This window comes from Lolium perenne, chromosome 3, assembly GCF_019359855.2.
Source record: "Lolium perenne isolate Kyuss_39 chromosome 3, Kyuss_2.0, whole genome shotgun sequence".
In the NCBI taxonomy this organism is placed as follows: Eukaryota; Viridiplantae; Streptophyta; class Magnoliopsida; order Poales; family Poaceae; genus Lolium; species Lolium perenne.
The window spans coordinates 43,704,981-43,715,259 of NC_067246.2; positions in this window are offsets into that span (position 1 = coordinate 43,704,981).

A 10,279-nucleotide genomic window follows, 5' to 3' on the forward strand; every position below is an offset into this window, starting at 1 on the left:
TCGTAAATAGCACCACAGCGAGCAAAATTACTAAAATTTAGTGTGGACCCTCTACATATGCTATAGCGCGCTATTAACGGAGAAATAGCGTGCTATTTTAAATCTTGATATTAGGATAGAGATAGATTAGGATTTGGTACATCTTGTACTCCAAGTCTACCTCTCATTTGTACCTCTATATATACCCCCAAAGGGTCATGGCAATATAACACACAATTCTAGATTCCAATATTCTCAATATGGTATCAGAGCGATTAGCCTCGCGGCGCCGATACTAGGTCCTCCCACCACTTCCGCATCGCGCCGCCCCTGGGGAGATCTCTTCTCGAGGGGCGCGGCACCCTATTTCGATCATAGATCAGATCGGTTCTTTAGATTAGGTTAGATCCAAATTCCAAAATTTCTTAGTTCTATAGATCAGATCTAATTTAGCCAAATAAAATCCCTAGATCTACCTACTCGTCCGGTGAAAAATATGGCCTCAGATCAGATCTAATTTAGCCAAATAAGATATGCAAGCTACAGCGCATGGTAGGCCGGCCGACCGGCCGGCCGCACGGCGCTCCACCTGGACGCATGCCCAGAGGACGCAACAGCATCACGCGTCAAAGCAGGGCTTGGCTCAACGAGCAATGCTAGCTAAGGGCATCCTATGCGCATGCACGCCTAAGATTCATATCTAATCTGCTGGCAGTTGCGTGGTCTTCTCGTACGCAGCATTGACACCATGCAGTGCCGAGATGCATCGACACCAACCAGCTGCATTGATCGATCTACACCAACATCTACCCTGCATCGACGTGAACTTTCACCGGATATCACGAGCTGAACTACAACGACCCCAACATCTACGTCAAGTTGTACGACTATACCAAGATCTACGTCGAGTTCTACATCGCCAACTACATCGACAAGATCTACATCGACATGGTCTTCATCGACATCTTCATCAACACTGCCGTCGCCTACAACCAAAACACTACAACCTGCTGCCGCTGCTGCACAAAAACAAGCCGTTTCCGCAGACCCGCTGCCGCCGCACTATGACAAAAACCCGCCGCCGCCGCACTACGACAAAACCTGCCGCCACCGCAGAACCCCTGCCGCCGCCGCGCTATGACAAAAACCTGCCGCCGCCGTAGAACCGCTGCCGCCGCCATGCAAAACCTAAAACCCTACGACCTAAAACGCACAATTTTTGGCGCTGTCTCTGCGATCATCGCTAGACAACATATGACGACTACGACATCGACCATACTTCGACCACGGCTACATCATGCTCGTCTACCTCGACATCGACATCAACAAAATGTCTACGACAACTCAAGAACTCCAGTCAACAGCGTCTGTGTCTTCACTTGCGCCCACGACACTCCCGCTGTGACTGCGGGAGGGATGAGAAGGAATCAGAAGGGGAGGCCGATGATGACAAGGAGGAGAAGCGATGGGAGCGCGTGACTTCTCCAGTCGCAAGCGTTCACTTTACTCCCGCTACGACTGAGGGGGATGTTAGACTATACGTGTATATTAGGATAGAGATAGAATATGATTTGGTACCATCTTATACTTCAAGTCTACCTTCCCTTTGTACCTCTATATATATCCCCAAAGGGTCATGGCAATATAACACACAATTCTAGGGTTCAAATATTCTCAATAGGGCTCACCCTCACTGCCACCCTCTAATTCCTCACGTCCGCTCAAGAAAATTGTGATAAAGTTCGCCCTATTCCTCAGCGATTTCTTCCGCCTCGACTCATCTTCGACCAGCATGGACAACACCTTGTCTTCTTATTTGTTACTTGACCCAGCCCAGCCATATTCCGGCTGCACGTTGGTCTTGAGGATTCCTAGACTCTTCGTGGCCAGGGAATGATAGAGCGCTCTTTCGTGAACGGCGCCCTTGTCAATATGCTCTTCCTCATTTCTTCTTCTCCTTCACGGGTGATGTCAGAGCGGTCGAATTTCTTCTATTCGGGGCTTGCGCGCTCTCTCCCGTCAGAACCATCAACTTCACACAGAAATGAGATGCACCGAATGAGCTAGCTAGACAAATATGAGTTGTATGTATACTAGCTAGTTGCTTAACAAAGATCAGTAACACAATAGCTAGCTGCTCACAAGTACTAGTTTTATCTTTGATCACGTACATGGTGATATCTCATGGTATTATTATGACGTTGCCTTGATGTTTCTCCATATATTTGGTTGAACTCTAACTTAGTGTGCAAAAAGGCGAGTTCTCTTGCCGCTGGTAAGATGGTAGAGAATGCTTGACAAGTTCCGGAGGAGGGCAAGTTCCTGATCTTAGTGGGATTCGCTACAACAAACGGGGAGTTGGCGGTGAAGGAGGGCAAGTTCCGAAGCTGACACTCGTGTTCACGACTTGAAATACATGCAAGCTCGATGCCCTCCTCGCCTTGGGCGAAAAACAAGTTAATATTTGCATCAAAGTAATATATTTTTATTTCATTTTGAGTTTCTTTCTCTACATATATCACATGACACACATAGTCCATGTGGTTGGCGCGGCTTTGCATCGGGAATGGGTGTACCTGACTAGCTAACATGTGCACTCCACCGATCACTTGCATCCCTCAGATGTCCTACTTACCGCATGATTAGTACTCCAAAATGTAAGATGTTTTTTTAGCCCACTAAATATTTTAGCACATCTCTAGCGGTCCGACGGAAACGAACGTAAAGTGACTATTTGCATTCACATGGCTCGATGCAAACTGGCTAAGGATGTCCGCGGTGGACGCAAACACGGCCCAAATTTGCAGCGTGAATAAGTCTTTGTGGATAAAAAGCGGTCAGCGCACGCGTCCGTCTCATTGCCCGTCGAGCCTGCCTACCAACTACCGTGCGTGTGTCTCTTCCGCGTGCGAATAAAATGGCTCTGGCCCGAGTAATGCGCTTCCGTTAAGCACGTCTAATCTTCTACCCATTGGTGGTGCATTCTTCGTTTAACCGAATGATTCATCCATTTTTGCCAATGCTTATCTCTCCTAGAAAGTGGTATTTGCCAGGGAAAAAAAGCCTGGCTCAAAATAATTTGGACCATCATGCTTGTTGCCACACCCTATCTCCTCGATCTCGTCATGCTCCTCAGCAATTTCTTACGCATCGACTCATCTCTCGGCTAGCATGGCCAACACCTTGTCCTGTTCTTGGTTGGTACGTAAACCCGAACAGCTAGGTTCCGACAACACCTTTTGGTTGTTGAGGCTCTTGAGACGCCCATCACCAGCGCTTGCTTGCAAGAGTGCTCCTCCGTGACAGGTGTTCTCGTCATTCTTCTCCTTACTCTTGTCATTTGTGTTGGCGGTGTCAGAGGTAGCACCGTAAGAGTGGTGTCATTTTCTTCTTTCTGGCGTGCGCTGTGTGCAATTCAGGGTTTTTTCTGGCCAATATTTCCGAAATGTCGTCAAAACTCGCTTCTACCAATTACAAACAAAATTTCGCTGCTACTTTATAATTTTCTCAAATGTCCTTATTTTTTATTTGGAAAATTTATAAACTCGTTTGAAAAATCCTTGGTGGCACTTACAATTGTATTTTTCAAAACCAAAAATACCGTTGCCCCTAGTAATTTTCCCCACCGAGAAAAAAACCATGGTGCAGTTAGAAGCATCAAATTTCCCTATGTGCAAGGATCATACACTAGACAGTGCAAGTGCGGCGATATGAAGGAAAGCTACACATAGCTCCAGGTGGTTCATTCAAGTGTCGCGATCTGCAATAAATAGTTTATTGGGGATATACGGTTTTGAATAGTACCCAGCTTTTCATCAGTTATCTCGTACTCCCTCCGTCCTCGAATAAGTGTGCTTCTAAGTTTAAAATTTTTCCCGAAAAATGAACATATACACTAATAATGGAGTTAATTAATGCAATTAGCTCCTCGTAATCACTCCCCAACTCCATCATCCAATCCTCATTCCTCTCATCCACCTTAACCACCAATCATCATTCCTCTCCTTCAATTAATAGTGGAGACTCATAAAAAGATGAGAGAGAACTAGGTTGTCTCCTAATTTCTAAATGTACACTTATTCATGGGCGGAGGGAGTGCACAGTTGGTGATGAGCTCACAACTTCACGGTGTTTCTTGGACATGTGATGTGCCGATTTGGTTTGGTCCATATGCGTAGCCACACAAACACAACCTCCATTACTCCATTCTCTCCTAATTCGTCGGTCCTATCCATCTAAGATAGGAACTCAGGCGGCGTTGAAGTTCCAGATCTGGCGACGATCAAAGGAGCCCATGGAGGTAAAAGTGCATGCCTCAGAGTTCTATATACATGCTTACATTCTGCTCATGACCACGTTGACGTCGGTTTATTAGGCCGTTCACCGGCCGGGGCTGGCGGCGAGTTTGCGCTTCCCTACACGTACAAGGTGCAGTGATGAGACGTTGGAACATACCCATCTCACTAAGTTATAGCATCCATAGGTGCTTGCGAAATTGGCGAGGTGTTCTTTTCCACATCCAGTTGTGTAAAGTCTCGCTCGACACTATTTCGCCACATCTTCTGACGTTTAACCGCCATCGCCTATGCCAAAGGGTTCTTTTTTTGGTCAAATTGTCATGAATCACTTCTTATTGGATTCTTGTTTCCTGGGGATTTTATGTTTCAATTTATCGAATCCTCTTGTACTCAATAAAAATAGTGATGTATCTAGTGTATTTCCAAACATCTTTTACATTTCCAGATTGATTTGTCCGGTTCTTATAATAACCAATCGAGGGAGAACTTGCAATAAAAAACTGCATTCCAATCCTTTCGGATCAATTCTCTATGCTTGGTTTGGTTAAGACACCATTATCACATTCTTAGGAATGAATTGACCTTATTCTATTTTTTGCTAATTTGTTGCCGATCCTAGATAGTAAGTCTGAACTTTTTGGGTACCGTTTTGGTTGTCTCATGTTTGAATTACTAGCCATGAGGTCTGTTTTTTTACCATTATACTGAAAATTTATTTATGACTTGAGTGCTCTTGTTGAGTACGAATTGATGATAATATTTTTTTTTGCATCCGTCTTTTTTTTACTGCATCAATCTGAAATTCTAAAAACTGAATCTAGCATTACTATACGTTTGGCTAGCCCATGTCAAACGTTCCTATGGCTCAACTCCTATGTTTGGCTTTCTGAGCCCACTACCCAAGTGTCATGTGCGGCTCACTGTTCAAAATTCACCGGAATACATGATAGTAAAATATACATCAATGAATACAACGACCAAATACACATATATAGTCCACATTAAGAGACGGATTGTGTGACAGGGATACCGAGCTACCTGTGGCTCGGCCTCCAAATGGAGTTTCCCTTGTGCAACATAACCAGATGTCACTTCTTCCTTCATGCTTCATCTGTTCATAGGTCCATGTAGTTTGGGGTGACAACTCTCTTGGACATGGATGAGAACATTTTGCAAAATATACAGTGTGATTAACCACCGTGGCTCCTATTGGTTTGCTCATAGATGCACGTGTGACTGTGTTGCATCTTGCATGCATGCAGACGTACGTAGGTGGTGCTCCTTAACACCAAAGAAGAAGAAAAAGCATCTTGTCGCAAATTGCATAGCTCTGCGTAGCTATAAAACCAGGAGGCTATTTTCTCCATTAATGCAAAAGTTTGGTAATCATGAGGCATGCACGCATCCCAAACACACTAGAAGGTTGTCTCCCTCAAAACTAGTATTGTATGCTCTTTTTTACGGGTAGTATTGTATGCTTTCTGAAGATTAAGAAGAAGAAGAAAAAAAGCGCTAGACCACACTAGAGCTCTAAGTTACGTGTATTTTGCTTGGGTGATTTACCATTAAAAAAGGTTTGATGAACAGTTGTGCTACCCTAAGAAATTAATTTACTAATGTTTGATGAACAGGGATACCGAGCTCCCCATCAGCCTAATGCGTTGAGTAGTGTTGTTGTTTCTTTGAAGTGTGTAGTAGCTTAGGTACCTCCTCTAAGCGCGGCAACTTTCTTGTGAGCAATTACTTAGGTATTGAAGAAATAAACTCCAGAAGCTGTGATATGGTAGTTGGCACCGACGGGCGATTTCGGACACACAACCAAAATCGTGGTGGCGTCGCATTTTTATGTCCGTTTGCGTCGCGCACGAACACAAAAAATGTCCACATGTCCGCATGCGTCTGCCCTTCTCCAGCGGCAGAGACACATTTTTTTGACCGCAAGGGCCTGCCATGCACTGATTAGGGGAGGAGAGAGCGAGAAAGATTCCATTTGTGTGGTGTGGAGTGGCCAGCACATGGGCCTACCCTAGATTAAGGAGGAGAGAGAAGGGATCATGCAGCCCAGACGGACGAAAACGGACGCGCGGACGCATCCGCGCAGACGCATTCCTGGCGCATATTTGGTCCACGTTTACGCCAGGACGGACGCTGCGGACGTTTTGCGTCTAGCCGCTGGAGCGTGTTTTTTTTTTCCGTGCAAACGCAAATGACGAAAAATGACCGTTTGCGTCGCCCCGTTGGAGATGCCCTTAGCACCCAGGTCATGAAGCAGCTGTCATTCAAATCACACACTAGCTAGCCAACTACTGGAGCCTACCTTCAACAGGCTAGGCAGATTTCCAAGGCATAGCACGCAGTTTATGATGGTTGATCTCCACGTGTTTTTGTTTTCACCTTATATATGTAGTTGTATTATAGAGAAAGAAGAGACTTCATTGAGAATAAGTTTTGTACATACATGGGTGTGCGTGTTTCCGACACCGCCAATTTATTCCTCTATATTCCCGCATGCCGTGGTAGATGGAAAAGTAGCTCTCTCTATTTTCTCCTTTTATCCAAACCTGAAAGTAAAATGGACTATGGCTGAAACACCTACACCTATGCGTGTAAGTACAAAAATATTTCCCATTATTTATTTCTTCAAAACCCTAGTGCTCTACCTAGGTAATTGCCGACAAGAAAGTTGATGCGCGTACAAGGGGCACCTAGGCCAATACACGCTTCAAATAAACAACAACAATACTCAACTTCAGGCAATATCGTGAGGGTCATCAGGCTGATGGGGAGCTATGGGATGATGTGCAAAGATGCCCCGGCAATGTCATCTGCGGACCCTTCTTGCTATGGTAATTATAAAAATTGTTCATGAGTTTAAAAATATATTTTTTTATAAATTTATCACACATTAGTAGAAAGATAGTTTCTAAGGGCAGCACAACTGTTCATCAAACCTTTTTATTATATGGTAAATCACCCAAGCAAAGTGCACATAATTTATGCTAGTTATAGTGAAGAGTATTGGGTAGTAATATGCACATGTTACTACTCATGTTACTACCTCCATATAGTGGAGTATTCCCCACTATGAGTAGTCTTATAGCTCTAGTATGGTCTAGCACTTTCTTCATTTTTAAATCTTCACAAAGCATACAGTATATAGTTTTGAGGGAGACAACCATCTAGTGTGTTTGGGTTGCATGCATGCATTAATGGAGAACATAGCCTCCTAGTTTTATAGTTATGTATGTAGTATAGAGCTAATTGGGCATCGATTAGGAGCCACAACGGTGGCGCATACAACATATATTCGTGTTGATGAAGGCGAAGTAAGAAGCTAGTGGGATCAGCATAAGACTAGCCACAATGAGAAAAATCTGATGTGGCACAATAATTAATGGAGAGAAAGGTGAGAGTGTTATCATATGTACATACGATATCATAGCATATAAAACTAGAAAATTTGATGGCAATACATTGTGTGCATAAATTTGCATTGAGATTCTTCAAAATTTTAAATATGATAAAATTGTGATACTAGCTTATGATACTATGCATTGTAGGGGTAATATCATAACCTAGTATCATACGTGTGATACTAGTGTATGTCTTCCCATTGTGACTAGTCTAACATGACCTCCTCGTCCTCCGTGGCGACGCGCCCCGCCTGAGCATCAACAAACCCCGGAACATCACTACACCCTCCATACCGGTTTATAGGGCTATTACGTATTTGGGGAAAAAACTTTAACTATTAATTTGATCAACGAAATATAAAATATATATCACAAAAATTACACTATCGAAACTTTTCTGAATATAAATCCAATGATATATTTTTATGGCATATATCTCAAATTTTATTGACCAAATTAGTAGTCAATTTTTTTTCTCAAAACGTGTAATAGTCTTGTAAACCGGTATGGACGTAGTAGCATGCATGTGTTGCGAAACCGACAACCAGGCCGTGAGCAGTGCATGTCCAGTCCATCAACTATCATGTTGCTTGTGTGTGTGCCCTCATGCCTTGTCTGGCCATTAGCTGAGCTACATATTGTAAAGATCTACATGACCGTGTCTATCCCGCAGGGTATGTTGAAGACGAGTTGGGACGCCGAGTTGGGACGCCGGCTTGATGGGGTCGCCAGCACATGGTGCCTCAAGCCCTCAACATCGGACCGCCATCACAGAGCTGCCATGTTCTTCATCCATAGCCAATGCGATATGAATCCTCCGAAGCATCTAGACCAACATGGTCTAGCTTCAAGGAAGAACAAGAAACGAAGATGCCACGGCATACATGCCAAGCTAGCTAGCACGCCATGAGGGGTTTAAGCCCCTAGCCTTGTCAGATCGATGTCACCTAGCCGTTGTGCCCTTCGTTGTATTGTTTAGCAAAACTATTTAATATGGTATAGGACGATTGAATTGTATAATTGTTTAAATATTTCGACAAAAACAACCTCTGGTGAGACCGACCAGTATTTATCTGGACTTGGAAGTGCAACAATTATGTTCATTGGATATGGGTCAATGGATGGACATGGACGGACGTGGACCTTCTTTGTTCGAATTGGGATGGATATGAGCTGGACATGTTTGAAGCTTGGAATTTAGGATGCTAATCCATTCCCACCTTTAAATGCATGCATGTTTCATGCTCACTTATGTCACAGCCATGAGACGACCTAGCCAGCTATAGAAATAAGTGGCCGAGTTGATTAATTATAGAATGGAATTGCACTGTTGGAGAGTGCCGCTCCCATCCCGCGCACTTCAGGGGTGGCACCGGTGCGTCCCCCACCTCCGCTGCCAGGGCCCTTACTTCGGCCACTCCACTCTCTATCATTGCCGCTGGCGCCTGGAGATGGTGGTTGGGGCGGCGGGGGCTCTTCACGCTCCATGGTTTGCGAGATGTCATGGAGATGTCGTGGTTTGGTCTTCGTTGATGGAGGCTCTACGTCCGCTTGTTGGTGCTTTTGGTGCAATGTGCCCACTGTTAGCTTTCTCCCTTGAGTCATGTGGTGGTTCTACTTGTAGTTTTAGTGAATCTTGCTTACAATCACATCGGGGCTTCATCCTTTGTGTGTGTGAGTGTGTTGATATGCACGGGTGTTGACACATTTTCCTTCCGACCGACAAAAGTGACATTGACACTAGCGAAGCCGCCACTTACTCGTGATTGCAAACTTGCAGATAGATAAATACAAATCTGATGTCGATGAAGCATGATGACCGCGCATCAGTGACGGCCCGGACGAGAGAAGTAAGAAAAAAAAGATTAAAGAAATATAGAGTAGAGTGTGTAATGAAACACTTATATTCAGAAAATGAATATTAGTAATATTTTTGAATCCTAATTTACATATATTTTTAATCATGCAAAATCAAATATTCCTTATCATCACATGCATTTGTTCACCAAATCTTCAAATAAAATCACAAAATATCTAACATGTCTGGTGTCTCCCAGTTGTAGTCCGCTCCATCTAAAGGGTGGATGTATCCGGTTTCGATTAGCACCTTCCTTCATCCTTTTTCCGTTGTGGCACTAGAAAATGAGAAAAATAAGCAACAACTTACTAATATGGTCCAGATTAAAGCAGAAAACACCACGCCAATGCAGAGAACATGCGGGAGAAAACAGAAGAGTATTTGTGATCCTCTAGTAACTATTTATCAAGATCCGTCGGATCTAGACATCGCCTCGGGACCCGAAAATACAACAAGAAGGAAAACGCCAAAATGACATATCTCCAATGTGTGCTCAGAAAAATTATCTCGGGACCCTCTCACTCGCCCCAAAAAAGTGTGCTACATAAACTACATCTCTCTAACCATGTGCCTATGGTCTCCTGCATGCCATGACAACTGTCTAAGGAACCTCAAAAAAATTCGGCTATAGCTCTAAAAAACGGACAGGAAAATGCACGAACCAGATCTCTGTAACCGTGTGCATACCACCACCATCCTCGAAACCCTCATAACAGGTGAGAAAGCACTAG